Source organism: Stigmatopora argus, chromosome 6 (genome assembly GCF_051989625.1).
Source record: "Stigmatopora argus isolate UIUO_Sarg chromosome 6, RoL_Sarg_1.0, whole genome shotgun sequence".
Lineage (NCBI taxonomy): Eukaryota > Metazoa > Chordata > Actinopteri > Syngnathiformes > Syngnathidae > Stigmatopora > Stigmatopora argus.
In genome coordinates, this window is record NC_135392.1 from 10,928,690 (window position 1) to 10,951,146 (window position 22,457).

General features: G+C 38.9%; 1 long non-coding RNA gene across 1 annotated transcript; it reads right to left on the reverse strand.

Annotated features, from left to right (window-relative positions):
• Nucleotides 1-7,624: 7,624 nt before the first annotated feature.
• On the reverse strand, nt 7,625-22,046 carry LOC144076176 (uncharacterized). The gene is made up of 4 exons (XR_013300757.1): nt 21,961-22,046; nt 13,089-13,200; nt 11,686-11,886; nt 7,625-9,343 (listed from the first exon to the last, which is right to left on the reverse strand). It is a non-coding gene; the product is annotated as an uncharacterized LOC144076176 (long non-coding RNA).
• Nucleotides 22,047-22,457: the final 411 nt, after the last annotated feature.

The following is a 22,457-nucleotide window of genomic DNA, read 5'->3' on the forward strand; positions in this document are numbered from 1 at the left end:
AGTCATGCCGATTTGCCTTCACTTTTAGAGGCCCTGTTATTTGGGCAATCGCGGGATATATGACCTATTTTCCCACAGATCCAACAGGTTTTCTCTCTGTTACCTCGATTTCTGTTGAACTTCCCTGCGTATTTTTTTTTATTATCCCTGTTAAAAGGTTTACGTTCACACCCCTTATTTTGGTCAAAAATCCCGTCCTCGTTAGAGGGTGCCCCCCCCCTTTCTTTTCCCTTTCTTTTTTAAAACCTCTTCAGCCTGGACCGCCTGATTTACGTATTGTTCAAGCGTGCCCGTAGGCCTGTCTATCATCCAAATTTGCTGCGTTTCCACCCCATTCAGGTGATAAAATCTAATGTCCTCTTTTCTGTGGAATAACACAGCCTCTGTGTTTCCAGTCCCACCGTTATCAACCGATTTAACGCATCCATCACTCCGTTCCCTTGCCATCATAAACCAATAATAGGTATCATTATATCCCTCCTGCTCCATTTTGCTAAGGTTTCCCCCATGCTTAGCACGTATTTTATCCTGCAGTATCAATATCTTATGCATATTAAGCTGGCCAGCAAATCCATATTTATTTATCCATAAGTTTAGGTGTTTAACCCTTGTAGCGCTTTGATTTTCAACAAATTTCCAATCTTTACACGGCAGACGCATCTTTGGATCGTCAATAGCCGTTTTACTGTTTCCACTACCCATTTTTGGAGCGGATTTGTGTGCCCCCGTAGTACCTGTTTTTTGTACACGGCAGACGTTTATAGACCACACCGTGTCTACCTGCTAGTGACTAGTATCCACAGGGTTTTTTAAAATCGCTATCCCCAGGATGCGAGCCTTACTTCTCAAAATAAGGCCTTCGCGTGTGATGCCCTTCACGCACTCGGAACCCGTCAACAATATGCAGCCATCACACGCGGACTCGGCAGAAATGTCGAAAGATGCTTACCAAGAGGATAGTCGTCAACCGATTAGAAAACAGGCGCTGCTGAGAAATAGTCCAGCCTGGAAAAGGGATTCTCGCCGTGCACGGTCACTCCAGATATTAAACCGCAGCGTCTGGATTCCCTATCGGTTTGTTGACCCCGGCTACTCGAAGGACCAAATGTTGGAATAATGATTCAAACCTTTTAAATCATTATTAGTAATATTTAATTAAAAAAGGAAAAACATCTTTCAACAAACTCTGCGGCGAACTTGCAAGGAGATACAATGTGGCGTCGTCTTAGCCCCCAGTGCATTCTGAATTGCAGTAACTGAATCATTGTATTTAATCGCGACACTCGAAAAACATGGTTATGTAATCAGTACAATAACACCCTCGCTGGTTAGAAAAACCAGTGTGAGGAATGCTTTCAAGGTAAACAAAGCAAAGCCGTATTTTCAAACAATAATGCGATTATCGCCATCTTCTGCTGGAGTCCCGTCAAAACAGTCCCGTTGTGTTCTGCCGAAAAGCGTGTGTGAAAACAATGTGTCCTCGAGCTGTGGGGCCTTGAGGAGACGATGTGGAGGAAAAGTGTCCATGGTTCATGACTTGATTTATAGCTTTACTACTTATTGAAAAATGCTTACAACACATATAGAATATTCCATAATAATTCTAACACTCTCATTAAGCTACACTTATCCAAGTGAGCGTCAGGGCTTTGCACAATGGATTTAATATATGTTGCGCTCATACTTTTCAAGTTTTCATGGTGGTGGCAAGCAGTTTGCCACAAACAAGTATGTAATTTTTCTATTCATGAGTTTTTTAATAGGGGGGAAATGAGACTTGTTCCACTGCTCTAGGCAGTTGAGGACCCTTAACAGCCTTGAAACAGTAGAAGAATGTCCTGCGGCCTGGACGGATGAGGAGTAATGACATGGGAGTTGTTGCCTTTGAGTTGGGAACTTACCCGTCACACCCTTCAAGCTCACAAACAAGCCCCCAAACAGGTCTCTCCCCAGTTTGCAAGACCTGAGACTTTGTCGTGGCATAACATTTGGTTTGTGTTTAAAATTATTCAGCCCCCACTGCATATTATTGTAGTATAACATTATTTTTTAAAAATCTTATTCATAATCAAATGAAACTAAATCTTGTGCAATCAACAATTGCATTTGCCCATATTAAATCAAGTCGTTTTTAAAAGTCTCTTTATGGATTGGATAAATAAATAACACAATAAAACAGGATTCTTGAGCCCCGAAGAAAATGCATTTAAAAAAATTGCGACATTGTTCTTGTCATATATTATCACGCGGTCATGCACACGCACACAAACACACACAGCCGTATTGTTTTCTGCGCTTAGCACGAGTTTGCATGTCTAAGTATAACCGTTTTATACCACCATACTAGCGTGTACCCACTTTTTGGATCAGGCTCAATAAGTATTGCATGCAAGCTCATGCGCATCCAAGTTTCCCGGAAAAATGATGCAAAACATATGGCGCAATAGGTTAAGTACCGATGTTGCAATCACACATTAAGACTTTCCATAATGCAGCTGCTGTTACAAATGTCCAAGTTTATTTAGATTAGAAGGGCAATACCCATTACTAAAACGACCTCGGGCACAATGTACAATGTGGCTTCTCACTGGGTAAGATAGCCACAACTAATGCTTTTATTTACTTGTTGCAATTACATCGGAGAAAGGAAAACTTTTTTTTGGGAAAGGGCAGTCTCTTGTGGCTTTCTTCATTTCATACCAACAATTAATTTATATTTTGCCTATAGACATGTTAAAGTATGTTCAGTCACCGCCCCTCTCTCTCTTTCCCACTCATACATTCTTATTGATTGCCACATTCTTTTACTGGAATTGTGTTATTGTTCCATATGGCCTCACTAATAGAAAGCCAGATTAGAACATTCTGGATATGCCTGACTTGATCATTTTCCACAATGGTCTTCAAAAAAGGGTCAGCCATTGCTGTGCCAATGAAAGGGGATCCTCTTTGTAATTAAAGCCAGGAGAAAATTGGATCATTTTTTGCCTGGACAGCTTTCACATTCCTACCTAATATGGTACTTGAAGCTTTTTGAAGTAGCTGTATTGCTTTCCTAAATTATACCTTTCATCAGTTAATCGTTAAAAAAGGGGTTGGGGGGGCTGACATTTTCAATCGGGTGTTTGTGTGGGTGCCAGTCTTATCATGATAAAACAGCAGTGATGGTACAATTTCAACTCTTCAGTCATACCTTTTACATTCACATTTTCCAAAGATGACAGACCTATTTACTTCATGTTTTCACTCCTTGACTGAAACTTATACAAGTTCGTTCATGTATGGTTGAAGCTCTAAAATCAAAGTTAGCATTCGACCAACATTTTCTCGATACATACGCCTGTAAAGTCGTGCAACACTTCAAAGGCAAAACATTGCATGGCATCATGTGAGGTTTTAACTCATGGAGCAATTGATTAATACCACAACTGAACGTTGTGTTCTTTTGCCTTTTTTCCCGTTGCATGCGACCAATGCCACCACCTAAAAGAGGTGTGACAACCTACAACAACAAGTGGGTTCGATCACAGGTGAGTCCTGACTATGTAGGGTTTCCATGTTCACCCCGGGCTTGCGTGGGTTTTCTCCGGGTACTCCGGTTTCCTCCCCCACCCCAAAAATATGCAGAGTAGGCTGGTTGAACACTTTAAATTGCCCCTAGGTATGAGTGTGCGTGTGAATGGTTGCCCGTCTCCTTGTGTCCTGCGATTGGCTGGCCACCGATTCAGGTTATGCCCTGCGGTTAAGGAAATGAATGAATGAATGAAAAACCTGATAGTCTCATTCACTATTAGGCCTCAGTGATTTTTGTCCTTGATTAGGCGTTAATTATTTTGAATGAATATTTCTTTTCTGACATCACTTTGTTATGTAATGTAATCACCCTGACATTGCCTAGAAATTAAGTTAGTTGGTTGAACTAAAACATTTAGCCTTTAGAAGTCTTGGAAAAAAAGTAATTCCAGATGATTCACAGGACACAATTTGTTGCATTCCCTCATCACTGATGTCATTGAAAGTAGAGTTGCTTCCCATTTTCGAGTGGAGGCCATTTGTTAGACATTTGCGCTAAGTAGTGACCCCTGCACAATCACCCAGTAATAATTTGACAGCTCTGATGCACGCAAATGCATTTACAGTGACACAAAAGGGTGGAAAAAAGCAAAATGGACACATTTAATGGGCAGGTTGCACGACTTCCCATTGCCTCATCCTCAGTGGACCCATTTTACATTGAGATGGCTATTGGTCAAAGGCATAATGCCACGGAAGAAACTGCCAGCGAGCATTCTTTCTGTAAGTGGATATGTTATACTGTGCTATGGGTCCAAATAGGTGACACAAGCTGTTTTTTTTCTTTCCCATTAGTTGACTTTACAATAAGGTGGCTCCCATCAACAACGATTGCTTTTGTGCATCATTTTGCATATTACCAGGACAGACTATCAAATAAAAATAATTAGATTTTGGTGTTTTCTCATGTTCATTCTCAAGGTGAGAACATATAATGCATTTTTTACGCCATCAGGATGGAATAACTTGAGACTAGCTCACTGTTGTGACACCCCCAACTATTACAGATGATCTGCTCCCCTGAGTCTGAATGTCTCATACTCTAAGACTGCAAGAGGAGAAGGTCAAACTATGTCTTTTCAGCCAAAAACAAAATGATTTGCGATTTAGAAAACTACATGCAGGGTTTGAAGAGGAAATTGTCTCAATGGCAAACACTCAATTGCACGTAATTACAATGATCCAACCTTGGAAGATACGCTATTGCGTTTTGTTAAAAGCTTGTCTTGTCCATGTAGCATTAAAGAGAGGAAACTGGGAAAGCATTACAGAGCCAACAGAGACCATGTCAAACTGATATTGATATCATTATTTCCTTCCTCCTTCAACTATTGAGCTAAGAGGCCAGTATTTCTTAATTTTAATGACGCAATATCCTGCTTGGCAATAATAATTCATAACGCAGTGCATAATTTGGATTCTGGACACTACTTTAAAATGAACTTGTATTTCTAATACAGTGGTACCTTAAGTTACAAGGGCCCCAACTCACACGTTTTTTCCAAATATACAATGTCTTAAACACTCCCATGTGTAAAAGGAATAGGAATTCTACATATTGTGCCCAATGGAGTAGCATAATTTTCATTATGTGGGATTAGAGATGCCACTTTTTTTGTTTACTTATTAAGTGTTGGAAAGCACAGAGTAAACTGTTGCCTTTTACTAATTTCTAAGAACCATTGTTGTATTTTAAACTGAACTGGAGGTGATTCCCACGATAACAGAATGCATAAATTCATAAAATGTGATAACAACAAACCATTATATCGCTGGTTTTATACAAGACCATAATATCAAACATCCATTCATTCATTTCCGACACCTCTTACCATTAACAGAAAAAAAGGCAGAATTTAGAAGAGATGCAGTCATGCCTCCTTGTCACATTATAAAAAATGTATAATTCTCCATCTTGTAAATGTACAAAAACAGCATGCTCGGCTGTCACTTCACATTTGTTTGATTCGGGTGTTTCATGTTTGGAGAGTGGTGACGGTTTATTTCCACTGAAACGTCTTCACACAGGACAGAGGCTTAGTCATCGCTTTATATCCGTAACTCCAATAGACTTTCCCATGCCTCACTATAAATTCGGCCTTTTATAACCAACACATGGTCAAATATCAGCTCACTCAGTGTCAGTGTGCGCCTCTGGCCTACACCACACACCGGTGGAAGAATGAGAACTCTGTGTGATTGATAGTCACTTCTAATTTAGCTTCAGGCGTTTTGTGTGTTTCCCCGCTGAAATATAGGCCCCTTAACGAGACCGAATCACAGACGTGGGCAGGCCAAAGGCTTTGAAATGCAGCAACCCCTGAACCAGAAAATAATCAAGGGGACTTAGCATGGCACTGTGGCCGGAAATTCACTGTGAATACTGGTTTTAGCCATGACCATTTCAGATTCCAAATTTTGGGCTTTTAAAATTCATTGGGAGTCGACCACTGAGAACCCCCCTACCACCCACCCCTTATCCACCCACCCCTTATTCCAGTCTCCTGCTTGGCTGTATGTAAAACGCTCAATTTGTGCTTCCTCTGACCTAAAAGTGGAAGAGTAGTTTCTCTGTTATTTTTTTTTAAAAGGGGGGCGGGGGGTGCTAGTGACTTTGTGACGCACACAAACGTGCACATGTACAGTAAGTTCTTTTTCGGCATGTGGTTTGCCATCCGAACTTACGGCACATCATAGGTATGGGTTCTTTTCTGCTCGTCTAGCACAAATGCCACAGCCGTGCCCCCCTCGCCCTCCTGTTATTTCTCTGCATCTTCCACTCCAGAGTAAGAAATTGCGGTTGAAAGTTTATGCCAAGTCTCCCCGCAGCTTGTCCTGATTACTAAGTAGACAAGTACCCATGAAGAGACACAAGCAGAAGCCTTTGGTCTGTTTACCTTCCTTCATGTCTCCGATTGATCATCTCCAAGGGAAAATTTTAATTATTCCTCGCCATGGCGGTTCATGTGTTGATTCTTATGTTAGATCTGTGGACAATCTCAATCAGTTTGTGGGAATACACATTATATAAGCATATTTTGGATAAACAGCACTGGGCCACAAGTTTTTTTAATCTTCAAAATGCCAAGAAAAGCTTCTTTTAATTCATCGGCAGCTTTACTTTCCCAAATCCTCCTTTTCCTCTGATCACTGCTTTTCTTCTGATTTGTATCTACATCTAACTGCCTTCTAGCCAATTAGCAAAGGCAAACACAACAACAATCAGACTCTTGGCTTAATATACTCCACCTCTTCACCAGTAAATACCAAGTGATTCCCAAGTGTTTTGTCATTCAGAGGAACCTGCTGTCTTTTTATCTCTACCAAGTTGAAAGGGAATCTTTACAAATGAAAAGCCATACCAAAGAAACACTAATTGTCAAAGCGAGATACAAAGACAAAAGAGGAATTCCACATTAGGTGATGGACCTTAAGTCCGATTATAGTTAACAGGTCTCTAGTTAGTCATTTGAGTATTGGTGCAATCCTGTCCTTCCAAAAAAGAAGTATACTTAGAAAAATATGTTTTATAAAATATAATATATTTTATAATATATTTATATTTTATAAAACATATTTTTCTAAGTATGTATTTTCTTCATGTTCTTCATTTTATATTTATATATATATATTTATATATACATATAATACACATATATACACATATACACACACATGTATACACACATATATACACATATATATACACATATACATATATACGCATATATATACATATTTATACATATACAATACATATATGATATATGTTATGAAAAATTTGTGAGGTAAACGAATAATTAAATCACATGACTATCGAAAGCAATTGGTGCAGATGATTACAAATAACTCCAATACTTGCTCAATCCAGCAAGAAACAATGCAAAACAACTTTACTTGGCTACTCATTGTATTAAGAGGTTTGTTAAAATGTGAATTGTTCAACTTGTTGTTAGTACAGCATGATGTCACTGCTGTCAAATGTATCGTAACTATCCTATTTACGCCATTTATTAGTCAAGGTATTGTGAAACTGGAGTAAATTGACTTTATTGCCTGTTGACAAAGTGAGAGGTAAAAAGCACAAGGGAGCTTCATCACAATGACAATGGCACATCAATAGACAGTACCATAACAAAAGGAGCATGCAGTAAATAGAGAAATGTTTTGCATGTAAATCATCCCAGTTTCCTTGGCGTCATGTGAAAGTATGCGCGACCGTGCAAAGCATTCCAGGCATGTTGCTGGTATGGGAAGGCCCTGATGGCAGACCGAGCGGCGGCGCCATTGTCAATTTGTCCATCCGAGTCGCTCTTAAGAAACGCGCAAATGGGAAGGGGTGGGGACAAAGGGAGGGACGGGTTGCCAGACAGACCACAATAAAGGATGAAAGGAAGCAGAATATGATGTAAAGGGAGAAAAGATGGACAGAGGAGCGGCAAAACAATCCAAGAGCGAGAACAGGTGCCTGGAGACAGAAGGGTAGGAAAGGGTGAGTAGGGGGCGAGGCAGAAAGATGGATGAAGATAACCCCCGCTGAGTGTCCGTCTCAAACTCTCGTCTCAGACTTTCTCTGCTCCCGTGAGCACAGTGGGAGAACCCGAGACAGCAGATCTCACATTCGCAAATCTTAGCCGTTGTGTATATGTTGATATACTTTTAATCGCTGTATGAGCCAATATAATAATCCTTTGCTAGTTCATGGTTGACGTTTTGAGAACACGTGTGAATCACAGATGCCTTTGTGACAAATCCCTCCCTATAGCTGGGTGCCAGTTCTAGCTCAGGCAAACTACACGTAGCAGTGAGGGCCATTCGGTTGGAGCTCCAGTGGAAAGCAGTTGTCCCTTTTTCTTGGCTTAAAGGACCAACAAAGTATGGAACTAGAACACTCGTTTTAGTCGTAAGAGGGCATGACTGGATCGAATCCTCTCATCATGTCATGTGCCAATAGTAGCCTGGCGATCGACGAGAAATTCCACACCATTGTAGTACATACATCTTAGATCGGCTAAGAGAAAGGACCTCGACTTCTTTATAATTGTACTTAAAACTTCTCTGGAAAGGGTAAGAATATCAGCCAGGACCCTGCATTTTGTGTTTTTCAATATCTCAATTTTCTCTACATTGGTATCACTGAAAAACACATTGCAGCTGTCATATTTGTGTTACGTTGATTTACAGGTATAGTGAACAGACTTTGAAAATGCAGATTTTTTTTCTCCAAAATTTTACATAGATTGCTTTGCAGTTTTAGTCAGAATGAACCCAAACCCGAGAACTAGTCACTACTATGAAACACCATTTTAAAGAGTCTGAACCTCTGAGGGTAGTAATTATGAATTGTGAGTGTCAGGCTCAGCCAGGACATTGAAATGGCTCATCCTGTGTCACTTGAGCCTTTGTTGCGACTAAGTGACATTGATGGATAGGATATCTGGGGCCCCGATACCACTAAATAATCCCCACCCTCCCTTTGACTGCTAAACTTCGGAGTAAAATGGTGTGTAATTAAGTGGCAGTCAAAGCAGGTCATGCTTTTGTTGGTGGCAGCAACAGCAGACGAGAGTCAAGGGGGAGGTGTGTCATTTTGGAAAGAATGATGAGAATACAATAATAAAGAAGAATAAAACCCACATGAAAGTCAATGTTTACTCACCTCAATTTACTGTGGTGTTAGGTATGTTTGGGTGAGTGGTGGTAATGTTCTTCACACTGTCAGGGTCTTACAGACTGAGGCTGCACTGTTTATACTGTAGATTTGGATTTTCTAGAAATGACACAAGAAAGTTACTAAAAATGGCACATTCGTTTTTTTAAAAATATATTTTCACTTTCCTAATCACTAGGAATGATGTGCAATTTTCCCGTTTTAAGAAAGAGAAAAAGTTGCAAACTACTGATTAATATCTCAGTGATATAAGCTCAAAAGACTAAAAATAAAATATCCGACTGCCTCACAGCTGTTGAAGAAGTTTTGTTAATTCCTGTGAGCATATCAGTTGTGCTGGACTAAACAGACCCAGATTTTACATGGAGTAAGTCAATTGAGCCAAGATCCTTATTATTTCAGTGTGCAGTGTATACTTTTCATAAAATCCTTCTTTGGATGGGTGCCATGAAACTATCTTTAACACATGTCTTTTGTCAATAGTGCATCTATTAAATGGGAGTTTCCAAAACAGGCCCTCCCTCTTGCATGTGCACCTCAGAGGAATGTGAAGAGCGCGCCGGTGGAAGCGAGCTGATTTAGCTGTTCTTTGATGCTCCCCCTAGTTAGCCGTCTCCCACTGAGCTCTGACATCCTGTCAGCATGAAAGCTCTTCTTATCCCCCGGGTTTGTCACTACATGACCACAAAATGTTGTTCATCTGGGTATGTGCGTGTGTATGTGTGTGTAGGGGAGGGGATGAGGGTCCTAGTGGCTGAATGGGAGATGTTTTGCTATGTAGAAGTAACCAAACACAGTAAATAAACCAAAGGCGAACGTAACGATAGAACGCCAAAAGCATGGGTCTGGTTTGTCTAAATTGCCTCTGTATACTTATAATGGGTATATTATACAGTGTTTACGCAAATAGCCGCCAGAGGGCTTGGGGAACAGAATATATCTATTTTCAACTATACAGTAGATGGAGTAAGGCATACGTATTAGCTTTTTGATATTTGGAAACATTTTAGGATTGCAGTGATACCCCAGTATATTGCAGTTTTTCAGGGTGAACATATGTAAAATAAGCTTTACGAAACCAGCTGAGGTGCGCTTTTTTCATTTAGTATGTTTTGTTCCACCATTTATCTATTTTGACACACTTGATATGCCATTTAAGAAATGGACGTTGTTGCGAATACATTTTTCTAAGCTCTTATATTTTCTGAGATAACAACAAGTCCCAATGTAAGCCTTTTTATTAGACAGATTTTTGTTGTTGTTGTTGGCTTTTCATTTTTTATAGTTTTCATTCCACAAGTTACATCACTTAATGTTTATAAAAATTAGAACCTTTGAACAAAATGTAAAACCCTGAGGATTGGGTGGAATCAAATGTAACTATGTACTTGTTATGGTAATTATAACTCCTCAATTATCCAATAAAACAATCTTCCCAGTCCTTGAGCAAGTTCCATGTTCCCATGTAAATGCAGGATGAGATTTGTTAGAAGTTAAGCCAAGTTTATGCCACCTTAATTGTTCTATGGGTGTTGAGTGGCTCTAAAGTAAGATGCGGTAACACAAATCAAGTACTGAAAAAAGATTCAAGGTTTCTTTAGCCACAATTTCTCCCCACACAACTAGAATGATCTATTTTTTTCAAGAGGCAAAATAGCACTCATTGCAGCTTTGTCATTTTAAAACAATTTTGAAAATGTTAAAAAATGATCCCGGCAATTGTTTTAAGAAGTCGACAGTATATTATTGCTATTTTTTTTTCTTGCAACTAATTATCAGGATGGGTCATTTGATTGTAGTTAATAGAAAAACATGGTTATATGAACTCTTTGAGATTGAGGCATTTTAACTAGGAGATCTCCCAGTTAAAATGCGTTGGACATCTAGCATCGTCAATGTCACAGAAAGCTGAGCATTCAGAAGCAGTCTTCCAGTTTAAATCAATTATTAGATGTTTTGCATTAGATAATATTTTGTCAACGGTGGGCAAGCAGTTAAATCTTGTAAAGGTGACACATGGCATTAATATTAACTTGCAGGAAAGCAGTTTTGTTAGCGCGTTCATGTATGGTTCTACTTTCTATTTACAAAGTAGTCATTGGGTAATCGGGCAGCAATTTTCATTACAAAATGTAGGTCAACAGATTTGACATTTGTATAAACATGTTTATTTTGGTGCTGTTCACACTTTATAAGCATTTAGAGCTCTTGAATGCCCTTTTGTAGTTCTAGTTGACTTTCCCTTTGTCCACCAGATTTTACCAACACATTCATACGCTTGATTTAGGATTGGGGACACACACATTCACACACAAACCGTGAACTCCTAATGAGTAATAATCCTTTTTCTCACCCAGGCTAAAGGGGAGAGGACAGAAAGCATCAGTGATCCCCGCTTTTCGACAGCACGTTGCAAAGTTTAAACAAACAGTGGTAATTACCTTTGAGATCAGGTTCTGTTTTGACTGTTTGTCATCCGTACGCCATCTGAGGCGTTTTTTGATCTGCAGTCGAATGGCAGCCGGGCCCCTTGTTCACTCTTCACATCTCAATGAGAGACAGCAAACCACCGGGTGTGCGGGGAAACGTGGTCACACACACCACACACCCGAAGCACTCTTTCCCTTTGCAGTGGTTATCCGCTGACCAATAAAGACATAAAACAGTATTTTATAAGTTTGTATATAAAAAAGAGCCACAAACATTCTTGCATGCAACAAGTATGGAAACATTTTCAGTCAAATTAAGCTGACTAAAAGAACTGAAGAGATTTGCGATAAAATCTAAACAGATGTACTTATTAAAACGGGTAGTTATTGATTTTGTTGCAAATGTCGGTGATCAGTTCCATAATGTATGCACACTTGTGCTCATGCTTAAATTGTATTCTTGGCAATTGTGTCACAACGTCAACAAAATGGAAATATTTATTCACCTTGATCCACACATGCAATAATCACTACTCCTATAAGTGAATATGTGTATTCCAAATAAGCAACAAATGGAGGTAAAAGTATAGGATCAAAGTAGGAGGTAAAAACCCTCACATCTACAAATTATTGGACATAATAAGGACATTTATTAAGAAATTAAATTCGATTTTACCCACTAAAAACGCTGTCATTGGCTGACAAATGATGAGTGCTTTGAGCTCTGGGGTCAGTCCTGACAAGCGCTGATCCAGGTACAGCTGACCTTGTCAACAAGTTCCCGTCAAGCCCGTCAGCAGGAGCGGGAGTGTTGCAGTAGCCGGGCGCGACCCGAGCTAAGGTGAGGTTAATGCCTCTAGCGACAATCAGTCTGCTTTTCATTTTCAACCTGCCGGATCATCTCTCCACATTTAAAGGTCTCTGTCAGAGAGAACAAAGTCTCTTTTGCCCCCGCAAGTAATTTTGACATGTCAATTACTTTGGATTTACTGTTATTAGTGTGATTGCTGCAATAAATCCACCCTATGAGTTTGCCCGTTCAAGCACATTTCTGAGACTCTAGGATTCCTGACAGAGAAAAGTACTACAACAACAACAACAACAACAAAAATGCGTCTCCCCCACCAGTTTGTTTGAAATGTCTGTAATTGTCATCTGTAATTTTAGTTGTAAGGCAGGTTGAATAAAATTCCTTTCAAATTAATTCCAGATATAATACCATGATTATTCTTTTCAACACCACTTATCTATCAGATACACTGCTTTATACGCAATCTTTTTTCCTGCAGCATTTACGGCCTTGAGAAGGGTTTGGCCTCCAAATGAGGCATAATGACAACCTACGGGCAAGGCGAATACTAATAAAACCGTCTGACAACGGCATAAGGAATGTTGCCACAATTAATGAAACTTACCGGCCTCTCTTCTGTCTGGTGCCAAGGCACATGTGGAACCTCTAAAAGCTTGTGTATCTGGCCCAGCGAATTACCCCCTCCGAGCAGTCACACCAGGGTATCAGGATGCAGCCTGGACGAAAGTTAAAAGGCTTTGTGAGGGCTCTAATCCTCCTAAGAGCAATATTGTATACACGCAAGCTCTGGCGACGGCTTGTGCACGCCTAAACACAAAAATACACAGACAGGAACTAAGTAGGACTGAAGATCAGTGATAGCCTAAACACTGTTTTGACTTTGAGGTTGGTGTCACTCAAATCGCTTATTGAACATGAAATCAGCATCAGTGTGCAGTGTGTTACACATTTCTGTGATGAATCAAAGTAGAAAAGAAATGAAGGGCGAAGTTCAGTGGGAAGAGGAAGACCAGGAGAAGGGATACAAATAAAGAGGAGTGAATCGTTAATCGCTGTCAAGCAACATGGGAGAAAACCGGAGGCCTTGGGCTCATATTAAAGTGACCTGAAAGGTTCCAGACACAACAAGCTCTAAACAGTGCTGTCTCCACTGTGGAATGGGCCTCCTACATGGACCTTCTTTGACTATTGGAGGGACTACAAAAGCTTGTGTTTCTATTTAATTGTTGCGTGATGATTAAAGAGATAAAAAGCAGGAAAAGTGTGCAGATTGGCACGGAGCACTTCAGAATTCATATCATAAAGGTTACCTTCAACATATTTGAACTCAGTTAAGGTTACCAAATATAATTTTGTCTTATGAAAGCTGACGGGAAGCGATACTAACACACAGTCGTTGGGGAGTGTTTTTTTGTTTTAATGACTAGTTGAGTGAGCCAAACCAGAAAACATGCTAATTATATTAATGAAATCATAGCACTAAACTTTCACAACAGTTGCTCTACAATTATAGATAATTATTTAATGACGATGTGTCAATCGTGAACGTTTAATTTGTGCGATTAGTTTTGGGAAATTGTGTGCACTTTGTGGGAAGACGCACAAATATTTGCTTAGATACCTCACAAACATTAAAGTGTTGACTGATATGGGAAACAGAAGTTACACATCTTGACACCAAGTAATATTATTAAACGCAATAGTAACACGCATATAATAATAACATCAAAATGTAGTTAGACTACTAAACTCGCTATTATTTCCTTTAGATTATAGATTAGATAACTTTATTCATTCCGCACTCGGGAAATTCACTGTTGATGTCACATGACATTATAAACAGTTGTTCTGGGGTCCCAATCAATTTAGTTTTAAACGAGTGAGTGCGATCACATAGCTTGCACGTACCAACTGACCAAGGCCTACCTTAGCTCAGAGAACAGAGCCACTGTGGCTCCATGGTGGGTGGAGTCCTCAAACAAATAACCTGGCCCTGCCTGCAGCTCCCTGCAATTAGCATTATTGAACCTGTCACTCAGAGCGATCCCAGAGTGACCCGGTGTGAACATCAAGGAGAAGGTGCTAGGGGCGAGGCCACAATGCCGCTTGGCCCTCACATGTTCAATGCAACTATCTGTTACGGCTTTAATAATAGTCCGGACTGTCGTTCTGAAGATCTTTTTTGACGCACTGATTGTTCATTGCCGTGACGCGATGTAACGAGGGACACATGTGGGTTAAGGGGGAGGATGCGTATGAACGCAACATCAAAGACACATGGCCAAAGCTTTGAAAAATATGACAAATATTACAATGTGTTTATATCTTTCAATAAAGATGCATTCAAAAGCAGTAAATGTAGAGCCAAATATGAGGGGATACACTAGACAGGCTTTGACAGGATAAATAAGTCCACATGGAGTTAAACAAAAAAACCACACACACACACACAGGTTTTTTAAATTTCAGTGAAAAAAGGGCAACAAATGCTTTACACACAGTATTCTCAGTAGGTTTATTAAGGTTCCACACAGTTATAATACTAAATGTCTTTTTCCATTATCCAATTGTAAGGTTTTACCACAAGCAAAATGTTTACCTCTGTGCTTAGGTCTGTCTTTTTTGAAAGAATTGTTAGGTTTAATAAATGCACCACTTTTTGATTGCTTTTATCTTTTATAATCTTCCCAATCGTTTCATTTCAACGTGTAACTAACTATAAGTTCTCTTTCCCCTTCTTGAAATGTACAATAATATTAATAATAATAAAAATGATACTTACACTGTTATAAACCTTTATTAAAATTAGAATGATATTTTTCTAGTTTTTACATATTCTTAACCCTGTATTTTCAAGACCTGCCCTTAAAAACATCTTAGACATACAGTCGATCAACTTTGGTACTGTTTCCCAGCCCAAAGTGCATATTGTGTAGTCCTAAACACCTTTACTATAATCCTCATCTGATTGTTACATATTCTGTGCTCTTCTATTCATTGAGATGAAAAAAATGTACTATTTCTCACAGAAAACGGTTTCTAACTATTATCACATGAAGAAAATGCCTCCAAGAATACAAAAAACTGTTCTACATTACACACATAAATTAAGGCGATTTTCAGTTAAGGTCTCGTGAAAAGAATCTGCATGCTGCTAAAAACGATAAAAGACCTTTGTTACAACATCCAAAGGTATTTGTGGGCCTAATTACAGTCATTTTCCTCCTGGCATTTTGATGGTAGAACACTTAACTTCGGAATTTTCTTTTGCTTTGAACACCATTGTCATGGATTCAAACCATATTTTCTCACCCGTGGGCATGACTGGCCTGGCCCGTCTAACTTCCAACATTTACTCAGTAATGTTAACAATTTTTTTGTCAGATAAGTACTATCAGACCTCTAGCTCTATCTAGTATTGACATTAGGAGGTGTTTCCATGTACCACTACTGCATGGAAGCTTAAATGGAGAAACAAACCTCCATGTGTCTGTGTGGAAGAAAAAAAAAAATGGATGCATAATGTTGGAGTTATTTTGGGTACTATTATGTGTGTACAATTAAGAAATATTAATCATTATATGTATGTGTGGAATATTAATCATTATATGTATATGTGAAATATTAATCATTATAAGCAGACAAACGCTCAGTATAACTGTTACCGAAGGACACTTCCCCCTGCAGCTGGCCCCGAGGACATTTAATTGTTTTGCCCTATTCCGAGGACTATTGACCTGACAGATCACCCAGTCCCGGGCTCCGAGGACTGTTGATCTGGGTTTGCAATGAAGATCTGTGAAGGACTCTTAAATTGCTTTGACTTGGATTCTGGAGCAGATGGCAATAATCGAATCGACTTCCGAAAATACTCGCATATTGTTTTAAAATAGTGTTGCTCGTTTCACCTAATATGGAAATTGTTTTGCTTGCTTGTGTAAATTCTTATGGAGTTGTTTTTGGTTTCCGACCTTAATTGTTGTTTTGAAGACCTAATATGCAATTGTTGTTGCAGTTGGTTTTTGACCTTAATTGTGTTATTCGGTTAGCTTATGCAATTGTTTTGAATAAGATAACCTTCATTGTTTCGATTCTAATGCAACTAAATGGACAGAAGAGGATGTCTTTCTTTAGAATGATCCATGACGGGGATGAGACAGGATCGATTCTCACTCGCAAGTTAACGCTGGATTATGTCTCCAATGTCTTTCCTTTTATTAAAGTATATCTATTAATGAACCTATCACATTTCCACAAGCAGGCACAAGAAGCCGGATTTGGCCCAGAAGTTGCATCCGTTCCTGTCATCCTTCTACATTGAACATGCTTGGGTAGAAAAGTAGAATACAGTATAGTAATCAGAAAACTTGAAATAACAATCTTCTTGATCTCCGTACGTTTCCCTTTCAAACAGTAGTATAAATACATTTGATATACTTTTGGAAGTCCCTTTTACAATATTATTAGTGTGTACAGTGTGAATTTGGAATTGGGTACAAACTTCAAGTGCAATATAATGTTTCACCTTCCTGGGGCGGTTGACTCGAAGAGCCTGAGAAGCGCGTGACAAGAAAAATGCCTAAATTGATGGGAGAATACGCAGAAGGTCAGATTGGTTCGGGAACACCCATATTTTATAGTCGCTCCACCCAGAGTAACTGGAATGAATATGCATGAATGAAAATGACTGAGTGCAGCCGATGAGAGAATCATTGCGACCAGAAATGTGTGCAGCTGTGTGACTTTCCTGATGGGCCATCTGAACGCGATGAACTCTGGTGATCGTTAGAAATGTCATTTCAGGTTTTTGACGAGATCATACTTTTAATTCAACAGAACATACACACCCTTTAACGTTTTAATTTGTGGGGAATGTACAACAGTCATGTGAGAACCTCATTTATTCATGAATTGTTGAGTCGTTTCCTTATTGGGAAGCCTCTAGCGTGGGAAGACACACATTCATCTCCTCAAACAAAACAAATGTGTGTGAAAATTCCAGGTGAAAGTTGCAAGTCATACATCACACCACAAGTATGCTTTCACTATTTTCTGGTTAGTCCCACTGCTATTTCCCTATCGACAATTCCAGTATCATCAAGCAGAAACAATGCTGGCATTTGAGAGAGAAAACAGACTAGAGATTACTTATCTTATTAACAATTTTGAAATGAAGCCAGTTTTTTTTAATGGGGAACATAAAATCACACGATGGACAAAAATCTGACCTAGTAGCATTGAGTTTGACACATGCACATACACAGCACATTATATTAGGCATGCCATCAACTCGCAAACACACCTGCAAAAACACATGCAGAGCATTTAACCCACGAACACTATTATTATTGTTTTACAGCACTTTCTATAATTTTGTCTTTTTTTTTGCAAACTCCTATTACTCACAAGGATTGCATGCTTCTTGGGTTGGTCTTCTCGGGAGGCCTTACCCACTCATTTGGGAGTACAAACACAACAAATCTGATCAATGCAAACACAGCAGCATGTTATTGACCTTTTATGCACATAAACATCCCCAAAGAGCATTCCCTAACAAAATCCACATCAATCATGTGTCGTGTGTTGAGTTGAATGCCTCTGTGATTCACAAAGGGGATCACAAGAGGAGGAGATTTATTCTGGAGTGGATTTTAATTAAATACCATGAATAAGAAGACATTAGTCACTTCAATCGCCAAGTGGCTTAGCAGTACAAAAGCATGCATTCGTGCACAAAAGAGAAATCAAACACACACGCACAATGCTGCGGCCACTTAGTCTCTGAGTCTTGAGGCAGGGTGTTGCAAATCCAGCACTAATGACAATATAATGGTTCATTAGCACATGGCATGTATTGTGTCTATGCAGATGTGTATGAGCATGTGCGTGCACCCGTGTCGTAAATATGTGTGTTTTGTTTCCCAGGCTAACCTGACGAGGTGAGACACTTTGGCACCAGCCTCCGTATGCTGCCCTCAGGGGAGGTGTACAGTGCTAGAGCCTGCTAAGTGAGGAATGCACACACACACACACACACACACACACACACACACACACTCACACACACCCACAGATGGAAAACAAAGTATTTTGTATCGTCGTTAATAACGTACTGTGTATTTTTTGTTTTTTAGATATTTTTTTTTGCCATCAAGCTGAATGAAGCTTTTGCCATTCTTGTTAAAGTATACGCATCATGTTACACTTCACTCACTGAGTTCTTGATGCCGCGATGGTAGACTTTCAGGGTCAGGTCTCTTCATGTGTTTGACATTATTAGCAGAGCTACCATGTAATCCAGACACAATCCTCGGGCCAATGAGACTTTACTGGGGGGTGAATGGTGGTGGTTATGGAAGCTATTAGGCAATAATGGAATAAACTCTCCCTTGAACTTATTTGGTCCCTGGAGGCTTGTCGCTTTTCACTGACGATCCTTATCGACGGAGACTGAGAACAAATTAACGAGATGCTTTGAAATATTTTGGGAGCTCTCGTTTTGAGACTGATAAATCCAGTTTTGACTCATGACGCCAGTGCAGTGTGAGAGAGCATATTCACAAAATAAAACAGAGGGAGGTTGAAATGTGATCTTGAGGTAGTAATTCATCAGCGTAATTAACTCATTTTAAAAACTTTTCCTTTAGAAGATCTTGCTTGGTTAAATGTCTATATTTTTGTCTTGGAGTATGCTGTCAAATAACAGCAGATGGGTCAACGGCCGCAATTACAACTAAACAATAAAGCCCCCCTGAGAAGAAAATTTTAAATTGAAAAAAAAAACAGGCTTCAATGCTGTGACAATTGTAAGCACGCTGTCTACTTTGCAGTAATTATCCATCATTACCGTCTATTACTCATTAAGTTGTTGGACTGATTATCATCTCTGAAGAGGCCACAATTACAGGGCACCTTGCCAGGAAAGGTTTAAAAGCATCTAAGTATGTTCTGACGAAAACAAATTTGCTACAGTTTGCTTACCTTCCTCATTTTTCTAAACTACATGCCCATTATAAGTAACTCTGCTCGTCTTGTTTTACTTGTTAGAGTACTAAAGAGGAAATATTTCAATGTGTAAATACTAACAAAGTATACAACTGCTTTCCAATGATTATCTTTAAAAATGACTTTCAAAAAGAACTCCACCTTTCAAAACACATTTTTCAATAGAAAGTGATGGGGAAAAAGTATTATCCTACCATTAAAAAAATCCAAATATTTTTAAACCAACCTTAACTCTGATAGTAAGTTATTGGCTTGAGAGTTGGTTAATCCTGTTATTATTATAATTATATATCCTTGGTTATTCCTGTTTGCATCACTTATCCAGGTTGTTACTTTGCGAAAAGTAAGAGAAAAAAAATAACGCAATTAAAGTAAATCCAACTGAACTACCATTTCTTTTGACATCATTAGCCAATGTGCACCCATTTCCTTAAAAAATTACTCTCTAGGATAATTTTTGTATTGCACAAAAAATATATATTTTTATTTTATTTGTCCATTTTTAACACATGGGTCCATTCGGGAGGCTCTGTGAGAACGCGGCATGAAGGCTAAGCTTCTCGCTCTATTGGAACGTGTTTTCCTTTCTCCATGTTTGGACACACAGCAGACAAGTGGAGGTTAGGACAACACTCCGGTAGGAGCCGAAAGACTTAGCCGACAAGTAATTAGGAGCGGGGTCAAGTTGAGAGAACTAAGCTCTGTAATTCCCACTGCAATTCTCTGGGTGAGGTAAGGCCCACTATTCTCTGAAGGCCAGAGGACACACGGCTAGGAAGCTTAAAACGGACGTAGAATCTTGTGTTTGAAGCCATTCACTCAGGAATATTAACATTTTACCAAGCAGTAAATAAGGGGTTCAAATTTTGCATTAAAATGTGTTTGTTTACTCGCTAAAACGCACTAACACCATAATTTTATCTGTAAAAACACAAATACATTGACAAAGTGATTTACTTGCACCTCCATTTCTTTCGATTATAGATTATTTTCTTCTTTTTTTATCCGTACTGACACTGTGCACAAAACTGTGACTATATATGCAGGAATTTGACTAAAATGTTTTTACCTCAGGTACTTTGGGTCACTCTAATGAATTAATAACACCATCAAATGTCAACCACTGAAAGGAATCACCATAATAATTCTTATTATCATGACAATTGTAATAATATTAATCATATTAATTTGGGGGAACATTTTCAATGACAGCTCATCTTAAAAAATACAAATAAAACCTTATGAGTTCGCATGAGCCCTGGAAAAAAAAAGCCTCACGGCCCCTTTACCCTGCCAGTGACCTCCAACTCTACTTTCATGTGGTCCAATCCAAAACCGACCGCAGAAGCCACAACACACTCATAAATCACCATCGGATGACTTGCGCAGCAATAATTGTTCCGTTTGAAAGGCACATAAAGAATAAAATATGGACCCCAAAAAAAGAAGACATGTTTTGGTATTTATAGCACACCGGGTGCTTTCATCTGGATAGTTATCATTGCAAAGGCTTTTTGGGGATCATCCGGGATTCATCTTTTCGATTATCACATGCACAGACATTACGTAGAATTTCTTGCTGTCAGAAATGATTGACGTAGAATTTCTTGCTGTCAGAAATGATTGTTTCCCGTATTGTTTCTCTTCCTGCATTCTTGGATTTAATTTAGAAGCTCGCCGTTGAAAGAAAATTTATATATAGGAGGTCTGTTCATTGGGTGTTCATTGATGAGGCTAATGTGTGTGTTTAAAGTCAATTAGAAGGGGGAGAGGCCAAGCTTTAGGGCAAATGGTGATGAAAGACTTGCATGAAAGTACATAGAGAGAACTTCTGTTTTCCATTTGTTCAAACCGCTTTCTTTCTCACCGCACACACACAGGCACTCATACCTGGATGTACTTTATACTGTACACAGTAAGTCCCCCACATACACACACACATACCACTTGCTTTCTCTTTGTGGCCTACACATGTAAGTCATATAGTAAGGAGAGAAGGCCTGGCGCCCAAGGAGAGCAGCCCGAAGAAACTAAATCCATTTTATCATACTGCCAGACGTCATTTCCAATCCTTTTCCACTGGACGCTACGTTCACCAGGCAGCCACACAGGGCACATTTTGACATTCTAAATTATGTCCATTGCCTTGCTTTCATACGCTGTATTACATTTAATCTGCATGTTGAATAAGTTGCAGCTTGTAGAAAGCACTTTATCATTGTTGTTAGTTGATTATTTATTTATTTGAACTAAACATTCAACCTTGATTACCATAAACCACAATACACTATGCCGGTGACGTGCGATGAGGCAGTCAGATTTACAAATAAATGAACTTACATCTTATTCATCATTTGAGGAAAAAATAGAAAATATAACATATCAGATATTAATAATATATAATAGAAAAAATACTTTAAAAACGTTATGATTTTACCTTTACTTATAAATGAAGCCTATGAGCTACTCACTTGAATAAAAGCACCAATAACTTGCTTGCAGAAGTCCTCATCTTTCTTCATTTTTAAATGCCATTTTATCAACTTGCTAATATACAAACACTAATGCTCTTGTTTGATGCTGAAGAGTGGGGAAAATCTGAACCCTCGAGCTCGCTATCGCCCCCTGGTGATGAGGTAGGAGAACTGCCTGCCTCACTTTGCAGTTGTGCACAGAAATTTAATGAGGCTCAGCAAAACAATACATTAAACACTAATTGTATTATTAAAATCCATATAATATGTAATACGTTATATATATATAGAGAGAGAGAGAGTCAACACAGCATATTATATAAATATATAGATAGATAGATAGAGAGAGAGTCAACACAGCATATTATATATATATATATATATATATATATATATATATATACATATAATATGCTGTGTTGACACTCTACACTTTAATAACAATGATATTGCTCATTGCATGCACATTTTTTCCATAAATAACAGTTTTGCAA